This window comes from Rattus norvegicus, chromosome 1, assembly GCF_036323735.1.
Source record: "Rattus norvegicus strain BN/NHsdMcwi chromosome 1, GRCr8, whole genome shotgun sequence".
NCBI lineage: Eukaryota > Metazoa > Chordata > Mammalia > Rodentia > Muridae > Rattus > Rattus norvegicus.
Window position 1 is genome coordinate 205,316,536 of NC_086019.1, and position 13,914 is coordinate 205,330,449.

The 13,914-nt window shown below is 42.5% G+C and overlaps 1 pseudogene; it reads right to left on the reverse strand.

Annotated features, from left to right (window-relative positions):
* Positions 1-4,295: 4,295 nt before the first annotated feature.
* The window catches only part of Sec61g-ps3 (Sec61 translocon subunit gamma, pseudogene 3), a 34,628-nt pseudogene continuing 25,009 nt past the window's right edge, over positions 4,296-13,914 (reverse strand).

Sequence of the window (13,914 nt, forward strand, 5' to 3'; positions counted from 1 at the left end):
ACTTAAGTATACTATCATATCGTCTACAAATAGTGATATTTTTATTTCTTCCCTTCCAATTTGTATCCTTTTGACCTCCTTTGGTTGTCTGATTGCTCTGGCTAAGACTTCAAGAACTATATTGAATAAGTAGGGAGAGAGTTGGCAGCCTGTCTAGTCCCTGATTTTAGTGGGATTGCTTCAAGTTTCTCTCCATTTAGTTTGATGCTAGCTACTGGTTTGTTGTATATTGCTTTTACTATGTTTAGATATGGGCCTTGAATTCCTAGTCTTTCCAGGACTTTTATCATGAAGGGGTGTTGAATTTTGTCAAATGCTTTCTCAACATCTAATGAAATGATCATGTGAACCTCAGCTTTTAAAAACCCCGTTGTGCTCTGGAAGGGGTTGCTACGTAAGCCTTGCTGTGTGCGTCTTTGCCTTCAGTCACACTTTTTAACCTCACGTCTGATGTGTCTGAAATTCTCACTGCTGTTACCTGCTGTGCTCAAGATTGGTCCTGCCTTTAATTCTCTAATTGGCAAAGAAAAGGAACCAGATCTAGACCATTATACAGTAACATTTGGGGGTCTTTTTTCCCTTTTTTTCTTTTTCTTTTTCTTTTTCTTTTTTTCTTCTTTTTCTTTTTTCTTTTTTTCAGAGCTGGGGACCGAACCCAGGGCCTTGTGCTTGCTAGGCAAGCGCTCTACCACTGAGCTAAATCCCCAACCCCCATTTGGGGGTCTTAGAGTCAAGGATTTCTTCTAAGAGCTACTGACCATGAAAAGGTAGGAAAAATGGCTGAGCTTCCAGACCCTCCCCAATCCTGGAATAAGTGTGTGTGTCTGGGCATGGTAGAAATCCCAAACTGATTTATTTCTCCCTTATTTCAGGAAGGGATCCCCCTCAGCTTCGTGGTGTTTGAGAGAGCAAGAGAATTTTTTCAGATAGCTCTGACCTCTTAAACTACCCCTGGAGTGGGCAAAGGGATCTTCAGCTGACTCCAAGGAGACTTCATGAATTTTACCACTGAGGAGATTGAATTTTTCATCTTTATTCTGTTATTCCTCATTAGTGGCAGGATTCTGACAGAATAATCTTTTCTCTTTGTACTTGTCTCTAAATCAAAATCTAAATATAAATTGAAGGAAGGAAGGAAGGAAGGAAGGAAGGAAGGAAAAACGGAAGGAAGGAAAAAGGAAGGAAGGAAAAAAGGAAGGAAGGAAGAAAGGAAGGAAAAAAGAAAGGAAGGAAGGAAGGCAAGCAGCTAAGACTGTATCCAGTTCTTTAAATCAAGCCATTGGGTAACCTAGATACCATTCACCAGCCCCATCAGGTTAGCTAGCTCCTCCTACTGACCTAAACTCAGAATGGCCCTGCCCCTGATGGCTGCGGCCTTCGGGAGAGCTGGCCATGCAACTTCCACTGGGGGTCAGACTAGAGCTGGCTCTGGTGGCATGAATATGTGAGAGAGGACCTGAGCATGGGAGAGTTAGTCCCGCCCCTTGCCTGGGCAAAGCAGGAGACCTGGCCCTGGTGGCACCGGAGAGCTGGCAGGCTGAAGAACTAATTCAGCTACCACTCAAGCCCAGATCCAGGACTTTGAGTTGCCCTACCCCCGTGTTTTCCCCCTGTGAACTGCTGGATCCTAAGGGGCTGGACCTGCAGGACCAAAGCTGCAGGATCCCTATGTCCCAGGGCAACAACAGATATCCTAGAGGATCCTCCTGAGGATCCAGTATTGATGTCGTAGCAGAAACCAGAGGCCTCAAACCATAGAGCCGCTCGGGCAGAACAGTATACTGTTAATACACCACGACACACCAACACACTACAGCTTCCAGGGCACGGTGGTTTTGGTTTTTGGTTGTCAGTGGTGGTTTCCTTTGGGAAGGGAGGTTACAAGGGTGGAGGGCAGATACAAAGGGACAGAGGCATAAGTGGGATTTGGGCGCATGATGTAAAATTCACACCAAAAAATTAAAAATCAATGAAGTTTTAGAAAAAAAAAAACCTGGACTTAAAAGAGACTGATCTGAAGACCACCTTCCTACAGCATTCAGTGACCTTCAGTGACACCAGTACAGGGCTTATACAGACCCACCAGAGGCCAAGAGGGTGGCGCTGTGTCACAACTCTCATGGGAAAAAAGAATGGCTGTCTCTATTGTCACCAATAAAAATGGACAACCTTTTTAAAAGGTATTTGGGCAGCCATTATCAGTTGAAAACAATCCACACCCTTTCATTTCTCCCTCCCGTTATCCATCTTCGCCCTTGTCCTTTCCGCGACCTCCAAAAGGTAGAAAAAATGTAAATAAAGAAAATATCCAATTCAAAAAAGGTAGAGACAAATCAACCCAGAGCAGGAGTAGCTCCTCCTCCTCCTGTTCCACCTCAAACACTATGCACTTTCACTGGCTGACCAGGAGCTTCCAGAGTGCATGGCTGGCCAATCGGTCCAGCATCTTCCTGCTGGCCAATCATTTCTTCAGGCCATTGAGAGGCACTGGGTCCCGCTCCCCTCTAAGCTTACATCACTTCAAATGATAGGATCTTAAATCATTATATTGCTTCCAAAGGAAGACTCCCACCTCTGAGGCTGAAGGTGCTTCTCACCGTGATCTTTCCATTTATTGATGAGGTGAGAAGGGAATTAGTGCACTTCCTAGAAGGGAGACATCAGGGATGTCTGAGGTATAAGAGAAACTGGTGGGGACCAGACTGACAGGTGTGGGTTACCAGAACCAGTCCCACGCTGGGAATGGATCTTAGAAGTGCTCTGGTGCACTAACTTCCCCCTTTACCGTCCCCTTCACCGTCCCCTTCACCGAGTTGACTCAAGATTAGGGGACTCCATTAGTGTCTCCCAGTCCTGGTTTCACTGTACAGATGAGGACAGATGCTGTGAAGATTCTTTAGGACTATTGGCTTGCAGATTACACCTCCAACGGCTTAGGAAGAAAATCAATACAAACAGGGCCTAAAGAGGTTAAAACACGTGGGAGAGCAGATTTTTAAAAATGGCCTCAGAGCTTTTTGTTGTTTTTTGAGACAGGGTTTTTCTACACAGCACTAACTGTTCAGGTACTACATAGACTAGGCTGGCCTCAAACTCAGACATCCATATACCTCAGTCTCCCAAGAGCTAGGATTAAAGGCATGCACCACCACACCCAGCCCAGGGGAAACTGAATTATACCACCCTTCAATTGCTTATTCTGTAAATAAGGAAAGCTGCCTGAAATTCCCTGTCCAACTGTATTTTCCTGCAAGATCAGCAGAACTCAGTAGAAAATACAGGATGGACTCAAAAGACTACAGTCAAAGCTATAGCAATAGCTATAGTCAGGGAGACATGTGAAACGGCGAAATTAGGAGAAATTAGCATTCAGTAAAAAGTCCCCAAAGTGCTGGTCTGACCTCTGGAAGGTCCAAGGCCTCAGTGCCTCAAATCTCTGTGCCTGCTCCCTTATGCTGAGGAGAAACTAAAGAGCCCTTCTGCTGCCCCTCCCACACACTCCCTGAATGCTTTCATCTTAAGTATCAGGACACAGATGGAGCCCATAGGCCCTGTCTTCTGTATGCTCACAGAACTGAGCACTGAGAAATTATACTGAGAACTAAGGGCAGTACATTCAACCCTTTTAGCAATTAAATTAGACATATGAATCATCCTGCTATTAGAACAAACTCTAACCCCTTTAGAAAAGAGAGTGTTAGACTGGGCTGTTACAACTGGGAAATTATTTCACTGCCCATGGGACTAAAGATGAGGACTTTGCAGAATCAAAATGGCATCTGTGAGGAATGGAGAGGATATTTTCTTTATTTGTGGAATGTAGGACCTTAGGAAAGCTAGGGTTAAGCCTCTTAGTTACACCCAGTTATCCCACACATACTTCAGGAAGACGAGGTCTCCATTCTTTTCCTCAGATTACAGAAGGATGTAAGGAAAGGACACTAATACAGGTCTAGAATCACAGCAGGAAGTGACTTGAATTGTCTTTCGTGTCAGTAGTCACCATCAAGATAGGTAAACACAAAACCCATCCACTCAAAGACGCGCTATTTATTTCTTCCATGGTTTTTAGTCCAAAACTTGACCGTTATATTGTAATAGTTATATATTTCAATGTAACACAATGGAGACAGCAGATGCTATTCAAACATGAGGACCCAAATCCAGATCCCCTCACCCACACCCAAAGCTGGGCATAGTCCAGGTATGGTGACATATGCCTTTAATCCCAGAACTAGGGAGGCACAGGCAGGTGGATCTCTATGAGTTTGAGGCCAATCTGGTCTACATAATGAGTCCTAGGACACCCAGAATTACAGAGAACCTGTCTCAAAACAAATATTTCTCCTTTTTTCAATATATAAGTCTTTTATTGTTCCCATAGAGCCCAAATTGTACTTGTGATCAGGATCTTGTTTCTGGAGCTAGGAAACTGAGGTCTCATTCATCAGGCTGTTGCACGGTTCCCTTCTCAGAAACATAGATGCCATCCAAAAACTTCCTGATATCCTTGTTCTTAACTGTTGTGGCTTGCTGAATCAGAGCCGCTAAATTTGAAACAAGTTCAATATCATTTCCTTCAAGGATTAACTCATCCTTCTGGGTTTGAGAGACAGAACAAGCAACACCCGTCCTCATCCAAACCCTCCGGATGTATTTTTCACCCAAGAAATTTCGGATTTCAACCAGAGACCCATTCTCCTGAATAACGATGTTGATAGGGAAGTGAGCATCCACAGACCTCATCTTGTAACGGAAGCCCAGTGTCACACCCTTCATCATGGTCTGAACGTGACTGCAGATGGTTCTGACAGTGGCCAGCTCCTTCCTGTTACCTCACCACTTGTCAACACGGAGCCTTTTCTTTTTCTTTCGTAGAAGACTCAGCTCTACACTGATGTGACTGAAGTCCCTCCACATAGCTCCCCTAGGGCCCTTCACAATGACTGTGCACCCTTCAGAGTGATGTCGACATTTTCTGGAGTGTCAACAGTCTGATGGCTGAGAATGGTCTTCATTCTCGCAGTAGATGGGGCAAAGACACAAAACAAATATTTCTTAATTATATAGAAACAAGGTAGGCATGGCAGCACAACTTGTATGGTGCCAGCTCTGGAGGTGTAAACAACTAAGATTCTGAAGGCTTGCTGGTCCCAATTGGTGAACTCCAGGTTCACCGAGAAAGCCTGGCTCAGGACTTGTGAGACAGCTCAAGATAAGGGTGTCTGCCACAATGCCAAATGACTTAAGTCCAATCCCTGAGACAGACAGCAGAAAGAACTGACGCCTGCCAGTTGTCCTCTAACTCTGTACATAATAACTGTGTGTGCTTACACAAATAAATAAGTATATAAATAGGTTATTTATTTTAAAATGTTTGAAGACAGGACTGGAGAGTTGGCTTAGTGGTTAAGAGCACTTGCTCTTGCTTCCCAGCCATTTGCTTCCCAGATGGCTCTAAGAACTGCCTGTGACCACTGCGGGGAAACCGGACGCTCTCTGCTGGCCTCTGTGGGCAGTGCATGTGATGCACAGACACACATTACACACATAAAAATGTATCTTTTTTTAAAAATGTAAACCTTGTATCAAAAAATAAGGGGAGGCTCAGCAGGTAAAGGAACCACAGCCAGGAGTGATCTCTGAGTTAGATCCGCAAGACCCACGCAGTGAAAGGGCATAACCAACCCTCCAACCATGTCACCTGCATGTATATACACACACATGAATACACAAAACAAAATGTTTAACGTAATTTAAAAAGACAAAAAGGTAGAGCAACGGAGGAAACCATACGATATTGACCTCAGGCTTACACACACACACACACGCACACACACACACACACACACACACACACACGCACACTTGCCATAACCTTTACATGAGGAGCACTTCTCTCCAGTATGAATTCTGTTATGATGTCTGAGGCTTGAACACCTGGGAAAAGCTTTGCCACATACTTTATTTGTATCCCATTTCTCTCTGGTGTGAACTCTCTGGTGTACAGTGAGGTGTGAACAACGGCTGAAGGCTTGGTAGGGCTTCTCTCCAGTATGAACTCTGTGATGCGCTCTAAGACCTGAGTTCGTGGTAAAGGCATTGCCACACTCATTACATTTGTAAGGTTTCTCTGCCCTATGAACTCTGATGTCTTCTGAGATCCGAACCTTTGGTGAAAGCTTTGCCACATTCCTTACACTCGTGGGGCTTCTCTCCTGTATGAGTTCTATGGTAGTACTCGAACACTGGCCACTTGTGAAAGGCTTTGCACATTCCTTACACTCACAGGGCTTCTCTCCAGTACGCTCTGTAAGTTTTGAAATCTGAGTGAAGGCTTTCTCACACTCTTTACACTTGTGGGGCTTCTCTCCAGTACAAACTATGTATGTGATGTTGTTTCAGGCTTAAACCACTCTTTACATTTGAATGGCTTTTCTCCAGTCCCAATGTTTTGGTGTTGAGTAAGATTTGAAATATGAACAAAGGTTTTACCACACTCCTTCCACTTGTAGGACTTCAGTCCAGGATGAATGCCATGACACTGTCTACGAGTGGGACACTTGATAAAGGATTTGCCACATTCTCCAACATAAACTCTCTGGTGTCGAATAAGATGAGAGCTTGGGGTCTAAGCTTGGTCACAATCCTGACATCTGCAAGGTTTCTCTCCAGTGTGGATTCTTTGGTGTCGTCTGAGGTTTGAATGTCCGTTGAAGGTTTTGCCACACTCTTTACAGCCATGAGGTTTCTCTCCTGTGTGAGTCCTTCGGTGGTAAGTTAAGGTTCTACAGTCAAGAAAGGCTTTGCCACACTCTTTACATTCAAGGGGGCTCTCTCCAGTATGAACTCTCTGGTGTACATTAAGGTGTGAACAACTGTTAGCTTTGCCACACTCTTTACATTTGTAGGGTTTGGCTCTACTAGTTTTCAGGTGTCCTATGAGATCTGAGTTTTGACTAAAAGTCAGGACGCATTCTTCACTGCTGTAAGCCTCGTCTTGAAGGTGGGAACTCCGAAGATCTTCTAAGCTCTGATGAAAGACTTCTCCAATTTGTTACCTCTGTAAACATTCTCTGGAAAAGAAATACATTTCCCATGATCTGAACCATGACTGAAGTTCTTATGTGTCTCAGTGCATTCGTAAGTTTTCTCTCCAGTATAGAAATCCCGGCAGTTATTGAGGGTACAGCTCCATCAAACACTCTGGGCAGTCTCATCACACATGCTCTCTGCTCCCCAAATCGTTGTGTCTGTGTTTAACAAGGATGGATAAGAAAAATCCTCCCCACATTTATTGACACTGTATATTTTGGCACAAAGAGTTGTTTGTTGACTAGAAAACAATGCATTTTTGGTAGAAGAGCTCTCAAAGTGATCACATTCAGAAATACATTCATTTTCTAGTCTAGCTACAGAAATGTTTGAATAAGAGTGCAATACCACACTGCATTTTAAACAGCTTACTGGTCGTGTCGTGACCCAGGCCCTCTTTCAGACATTCCCAGTTTCCTTCCAGAGGAAAGGTATGTTTCAAATGTGGCTGGGAATGTTCGCTTATTGAAAGGTAGGGTTCTTCGTCAGTAACTGCCATAACCTGAGATGTTGTCTGTTCTTGGTCTCTGTTGGCAGAGACACTTTTCTCCGTGCTATTGTTAGCTGTCACACAGGGTCCACTGGAAAGTACTTCCTGACTGTCACTCTTCCTCACACGCTCCACTGTTTCCTTAGATGGAAGCTCTCAGTGCCACACTTGTCAGGTCTTCTGTGTACTTCTTCTTGGAAAGAATACTTCATGTGCTGCTTTGATGAAAAGTCTTGGGTATAACGAGAAAATAACACTGCAAGAAGTAAAAAACAAATGACTGGGCAGGGGTGAAAACACTTTGCACATACAATATATGAGATCACAGCAGACAGATGTGAACAGCAGAAAAGCCCATTCAAAGCCAAGGCACTCATTATCCACAGCTAACAACATGCTAAACAAATCTGCCTGTAAACCTTCCAGAACACCCCAGGTGATCGCAGCACTTAGGAGGTCATGCAGCCGGGAAAGGCCCTACCCTTGACTACTCGAGGAAGTTCTTACCACTAAAGAATAAAATAATGCTGGAAGGTTACACAAATCATATGAAATTTTAAAGTTCTCTGAGAAGAACAAATACATAAACATGGAATAAAAAGGAAATAGAAAAAAACATAATAAAAAAGTCAGTGACAAAAAGTAAGAAAAATAGGAAAAACAATTATAAAAAATAATATAATCATTGCTTTTTCAGTAAGTTTGTTAAATAAAAATTGTTTTATATTTAATTCCTAGTCAAAATATATAAATTCACTGAAGGGATTAAACCTCTAAAGAAAAACAAAACTCTAATCATGGGGCTGGAGAGATGGCTCAGTGGTTAAGAGCACTGGCAACTCCTCCAGAGGTCCTGAGTTCAATTCCCAGCAACCACACGGTGGCTCACAACCATCTGTAACTCTAGTTCCAGGGGTCTAAAACCCTCTTTTGGCATGAGCACCAAACACACAAGTGGCACACAGACATACATGCAGACAAAGTACTCATACTCATAAAATAAAAAAATAATGTCTAATCATATGCTGTCTACAGTAAACTTTTTTGATGGCCTTTGGTCCACGTGCAGTGCAATGAAGATTAAATAGGAGCCACCAGTAAACTCTTTAGGCCTGAGACACAAGAAGGCCAAAAGCAAAGGGATAAAAAAGGAGCTGCCCATAATAAGTGATCACAGAAAAGCAGAGTGGCTGCAATTACATTGTATCAATTACATTTTAAAGCTCCTACACAGACGGAATATGCTTCAAGACTAAAGCTCTAATAAGACAAGAGAAGAATATATGGGGGCAAGGGTGGGAGCTGGGCTGGTAGCTTGTGCCTGTAATTCTAGTACTGGGCAAAACAGTTGTCACAAGTTCCCAGGAAATCCAGGCTACAGAAGGAGACCTTGTTCAAATAAAATGAAGTTAAATTAAACTACAATTAAAGTAAAACAAACAAACTATAAACAATAAAAAGACCATTTTTTAGGATATTGGAAATATGTATATATGCACACGCACATATATATATATACATATACATATACATATATATTTATACATATATATACATATATACATATATATGTATATATACATATATACATATAGACACACATATACACACATATCATGTTATACACTCTAAACATAAGCAACAGACACTGATTGAACTGAAAAATATGAAAAGCAACATGTTAATAATAGGATTCAATCCCTCGCTTATAGCAGAAATAAAGTCAGATAGCATGGGAGTCGGGACATGGGAAAAGGTCCTTCAAAATATACAACAAATAAAAAGTATCCCAGGGATTTGGAGAGATGGCTCAGCAGTTAAGAGCACTAAATGCTCTTCTAGAGGTCCTGAGTTTAACTCCCAGCAACCACATGGTGGCTCACAACCATCTGTAATGAGATCTGATGCCCTCTTCTGGTGTGTCTGAAGACAGCAACAGTGTACTTCTACATAATAAATAAATCTTTAAAAAAAAAAAAAAAAGCATCCCAGATACACCAAGTGTTGTGCCCAAAACGGCCAAGATGGATATTAACATGCTGAAATTCTTTTCTAACCACAAAGGAAAAAATAAAAACTAAAGAGGAAAAAGTCAATCATGAAAGAAAAATCAGAAAATCAACAAATTCGTGGCAATTAAATAGAAAATGGTCTTGCTCAAAAACTGGAAAACATTAATAAAAATATGTATTCTGCCAAAACGGATCTAAAGAGTCTATGCAACAGCCATCAAAATCCCAGTACCACTTTTTTGGGTTTTTTTTTTTTTGTACGAAACTAGAAAAGGCAATTGTAAAACCTATGTGCAACCTCAAAGATCCCTGAAGAACTCAGTAATAGCACAGGGGCACCATCCTGCTCTGTTATAATGACATCCCGTCATCATTGTGAAACATTAAGCTATAGTAATCAAGATAGCTTAACACAGAGGTGAGGTTTGATGAGTATGGAGGGTGATCACTAGACAGAAAGGAGGAGACTTAAGAGGTTTCAAAGTTTGATACAGAGAGGCCCTTCTGTAACAGCCGGAGAACCAAAGCAAGGCCTCTGAAATACTGTTGCCATTGCTTTTCCCCCAAAGGGCTGTGGTTATCACTCCTAAGACAGCTGTGTCTGAGGTATCCCGTGTTCTCTCTGCCAACACCTGATTTAGCTCTCTGCTGACCTGGGCCCATTCCTCTCATACAAAAAAATACCTAAGATGCTGTACTTAATAAGCTTGCCTGGTTATACAGCAGCTTATGCAGGACCTCCTGGGCCCAGCTTTCTATCCACTCTATCCTCTCATTCCCCGGTCCACTCTCTCCCAGGAACCTGTCCCTGAAGAAGGACCTGGGCATACATCTACTGTCTTGTGTATTTTAATGCTCCACACAAGGCTCTTTCCTTTGCTCTACAACAGTAACCGTGCACGGCTTACAGATGGCAAGACTTGTTTATGGGAAAACAGAATACAGTTCTTGGGAGTCTCAAAGTTAAGCAATGACATCTCTATAACAGTTGTAATTAATAAAGAAAAAAGATTAAACGGGACTAGAGAGATGGCTCAGCAGCTAAGAGCGCTTACTGCTCTTGCAACAGACTTGGGTTCTGTCCCCAACACCCACACAGAAGCTCATAGCCACATTTAACTCCAGTTCCAGGATCCAATGCCTTTTCTGACCTCCGTGGGCTCCTGCACATATGGCCACACAGACACTGACTCAGACACACGTTCAATACACATAAAATATTTATTTTTTTAAAAGATATAATAAGATTCTAGAAATCTGTTTCTCCAAACATTGATTTTTTTTTTCAAACCTGGTCTAATACTTACAGAAGGATTCAAACTGGCAAATCCTAGAATCTACTTCTGGCTACTACCAAATCAAAGGCAAAGGGAAGGCAGTGTATTTTTGGATGTAGGTCACAGTATTTTAAACCAGTGAGTTCCTAATAAGACCATAAATGAAGGGTGTGTATCACCTCAAGAAACAGAGTGGGTTATAAGCACATCATGAATATTTTCTTATCAATACCAACAAATACCTCATTTCTTCCTGAAAGGCAGCGATCTGGAATACACGGTAAGCAGGAGATCTTCCCCAAAGGAAGCTAACTAGCGTTGGCAGTACACCCCTGAGGGAGGCTGTCTTAGCCCACAAACAGCAGGCTTCTGTAATTCTCCACCGTCACATCCCTGTCTAAGTCCCGATGAGCAGAGTCCAGACATTCCCGCTCCTCTAGAGAAAAGTTAATGGACACATCATCAAATGTCATCAGGTCCTAAAAGAAGCAGAAATAATACATCAACCATTAACATTGACAGAGTTCTTAATTTGCTCAAAGATGAAGAGATTCAGAACTGATTGTGACAGTGGCATTAATTATTCATTAAAATAATTTGGTTGGTTGGTTAGTTGGTTTTTTAACATAGGGTCTATCTATAAAGCTTAGCTGGCCTCCAATTCACAGAGATTGCCTGTCTCTGCCTGGAACTAAAGGTATGTATCAGCACACAAATTCCTAATTAAGGTTCTTTTTTATTGGGAAAAAAAAGTTGTCTAATTTAAAGATTTCTTAAAGTATTTTTTCAAAATTAAGCTGGGTATTGTGGTACTCACTTTTAATCTCATCTTGTGAGGTAAAGGCAGGAGGATCTCTATGAGTTCCAGGCCAGCTTAGTCTACATAGAGAGTTCCAAGCTAGCCAAGGCTACAAAATGAGAAGCTGCCTTTAAAAAAAAAAAAAAAGCAGCCCCGCCCTCTGCCTTTCGGCCCTGGCAGCCATCTTCCAGTTAACTCACCAAAATGACGAACACAAACAGAGAGAGGCACTCAGTCTATGTTCTCTAGGCCTTCCTTTAGGAAACACGGAGTTGTTCCTATGGCAACACGCATGCAAATCCACAAGAAGGGTGCTACTGTAGACATCAAGGGAATGGGCACTGTTCGAAAAGGGATGCCCCATAAGTGTTACCACCGGGAAAAGGATGGAGGTAGGTAGTGTGGTGACTCCAGTGAGGCAAGCCTTTGCATAAGCTCTTCCTTGAGAGTGGGTGTGCTTCTAACCAAGAGCACAGATGGCACGATGCTACTTCTGTGGTGATGTTATATAAGATTTCCTTATCTGAAGCCAAAGATCCTCCTGCCAGGAGAATCAAGCACCCGTATCATCAACAGCCTGTGGAGGGAGCCATTGGGCAAGAGCCAAGGACACTCTCCAGCCATCAACCAACCAGAAAATAGAAGCCTCCATATGATACCCACCAGGAAATGAATCCTGCCAACAAACTGAGACATAGAATAAAGTAGGGAATACCCAAGTATAGATTGAATTACATGGTGATTTACTTAAAGCACTGCTTATACTGTCTATTTGCCAAGCATGATTTCAACTTGCTACCTGGAACAAAATGACCTGGAGAAATAGCTAAAACACTGGGTCTCTGCCGTGAACAACCTGCTGACTGCCACGTAGGCGTCTGTAAAATCTCCCTTGCTTGCCCACCCCACCTTCTGGTCTTAGAATATGAAACAAGAATACAGACTAGACCTGTTAAAGGTTTTCAAGAGCTGCCCTGGCTTCGCTGTGCTGATGACAACCCCTCAATTCCACTCTCTTTGGTGTTCGAGTGTTATCCAGAAAGATTCCTGCATCAGCTGTGCAAGCATAGAAGCAGACCCTCCCTGGAAGTCTTTGTATGACACTGTGTCTTTGTGAGACCCTGGAGCAGAGATCTAGCCAAGCCGGGCTCCTGGCTTCCTGAAATGGAGCTAGACATATACTGTTTTATGGGAAAGTGTAAAGAAATTTGTTGTGCAGTAACAGATAACCAATGCTGAGCGTTGCACAGATGGACAGACAGATACAAAGTAATGATGTAGTATTGGTTCTGGTTTTGTATGTTTGAAAATTTCCCCTAATAACAAGCTTCCATTTGGTGGTTTCAATTTGGAAAAATGGAAAAGATCCAGATATGTGTATCTTACTTTTTTTTTGTTTCTGTTTTGAGATTTTTGCAGACCTTGGCCTTGTTAGGCAATTGCTCTATTGTTGTGTTGGTTCCCTGGCCCTTTGATAAGTAATTAAACCATGATACGCTATGGGAGAAGAATTGCCAGCTCCAAGTATCTCTTTCTGTTTATAAGACCTATTATCTGGGGGTTGGGGATTTAGCTCAGTGTTAGAGCGCTTGCCTAGGAAGCGCAAGGCCCTGGGTTCGGTCCCCAGCTCCGGAAAAAAAAAAAAAAAAGACCTATTATCTGACAGAATGCTGTAACTAGACATCTTATGTCTATGCTGCAGGTGTCTTTATAAGTTTGAATGTTTTCCAATTTTTTCATATTTTATTATTTTTTGTTTGCATCTAAAAATAGGTCAAAGTGTTTATTATGACAAATTTTGGTGGCTAATTCCCTTAAAAGCGAGGCCTCAGAGATGGGAGTAAAGCTCAGCGGTAGAGCCTGTGCTTAGCATGTACACAGCTGTGGCTCTGATACCCAGCATAATAAATAAATACTGAGGACTCTTTTTCAAATTCGCCTACCAGCACCATAGGGCCCTGATAGGCAGAGCCTTCTGTGGGGGATGAGCCTGGTTGGTAACAGGAGGCCCAGAACAATGTGGTATTCTGCCACCCTTCTACACCCCCATTCTACACCATTCTGTCCAAGGTAGACAGCATCAGGCCCTCTTTTAGGGAGGGTTTAAAGAGAACTTTCAAAAAGAGGTGACTGCTGTTTTGCAGTTTATTTACATGTGAGACTTTACAAGAAGTGACCTGAGACCATATTGAAAAGTGCCAAGAGGGGCTGGAGAAAAGGCTCAGGAGCTGAGAGCACTGG